Genomic DNA, 1,573 nt, shown 5'->3' with positions numbered 1-1,573 from the left:
CCAGCCCCCGACAAGACCCCCGAGCGGTGGGGCCGGCCTGTCGGCCAAAGGGTCGGCAGCCGGCGGGCCTACCAGTCGGCGGGACCCACCAGTCGGCGGAGAAGCCGGCGGGCGTAGACACAAACGGCTGGGGCCCACGCCCAGCCGGATTACCATTGTACCCCTGGGGGGTAGGCCTATTTAAACCCCCAGGGTTCCCATGCAGGGGAGATCACTCTTTGGATAGATTTTAGATGCCACAAGGAGAAGAGGAGAGGTCTCGCCTGGCTCTCCCTCATCCTTTCACCGAACAGCTCAAGGAGCATTCTGTAGCAACCCACCGAGCTAGTGATGATGCGCAGACCCCGCAGAGCAGCATTAGGGGTGTTATCTCCACGGAGAGCCCTGAAGCTGGGTAAGATTCGTCGGCGTGCATGTCTTTGCCTTATCCCGTTTCCAGACACCGGCGATGTTTCATTGGCTCCCACAATGATAAGCCATCCATTGGCATATGTCGCACCAACCACCTGACATTTGGCGCCCACCGTGGGGCCAGGTGCACCATTGTCCGGAGACCTGCTGTGGACGGGAACCCTCTTCCTTCCCAACGTGCGTAGCCAGCCTGGCTCGCCCGATGGCGCTTGCCCTGACGCGCTGCAAGACGTCGCCGACGCCTGCGCGGCGAGCTGCCTCGCCGATCTTCTTGGCGAGGCTCGCATCTCTGACGAGCCCGCATCCGACGCGGGCACAGACTGCCCCGAGAGCCACCTCGTCAGCCTCCTCGATCAACTCCACGTCTGCGGCGAGCTTGCCGCGGACTTGGAGTCAGTTGGCTCCACCGACCCGATGCTTGTCGACCCAGACACGGCATCCCTTGACGCCTTCCCCACCAACGTGGTGGTCATCAACGACCCTCTTCCTCAAGCCGACAGCAGTGGCAGTGCTATTACTGAGGTACTGGTTATCAGCCACGGCGCCTCCTCAGGCGAAAACGCCCGCAATGCTCTGCAGGCGGCGCTGCACGACTTGTCCGTCCCCGTCCCGGCCGACGCGGACGCCAAGACATTGGAGGCGCGCCGCCTCGCCCTCGTTGCAGAGGGCCAGAGGCTCGCCACCATGAGACGCCTCACCGAGGCTCACCGCGCGCGAGGTCGACCGAGCCGTCTTCGGAACGCCGCCTCCCGACGGGCCGAGCCGCGTCGGTATCGTCAAGAAACACGGCGCGGCTATTGCCGACATGCTGGGAGCAGACCGCCCAGTCTATGCCACGCCGCTCGAGAACTTGCGCGCCGCCCAGGCGGCCGCAGACGAGTTGAATGGGCCGGGGCCTGATGAGCTCCCTTACATGACCAGACGCATCCAGCAACTTATCGACGCGGCCACAGAGCGGCATGAAGCCGGCGTCCATGCCGAGAGTCCTCCCTCGCGTCGAGAGCACGGCGCGACGTCCCGAACACCAACCGCGGGCAACACCCGCGCGAGAAAAGAAAAGGAGTCGACTGCCAGCCGCAGCCGGACTCGAATCTCCATCGAGCGTGACGCCGAGGGCCGCCCTCGGGACGTGGAGTGGCAGGGCAACCCTCCTCCTCCGCCT

General features: G+C 64.7%; 1 pseudogene; it reads left to right on the top strand.

The window, feature by feature from the left end:
* Nucleotides 1–330: 330 nt before the first annotated feature.
* On the top strand, nt 331–1,099 carry LOC147971354 (uncharacterized; annotated as a pseudogene).
* The last annotated feature ends 474 nt before the right edge of the window (nt 1,100–1,573 follow it).

Source organism: Triticum urartu, chromosome 5A (genome assembly GCF_056163025.1).
Source record: "Triticum urartu cultivar PI428250 chromosome 5A, HENAU_Tu73, whole genome shotgun sequence".
NCBI classification, from domain to species: Eukaryota; Viridiplantae; Streptophyta; class Magnoliopsida; order Poales; family Poaceae; genus Triticum; species Triticum urartu.
This window is presented reverse-complemented; position numbering and strand designations above follow the sequence as displayed.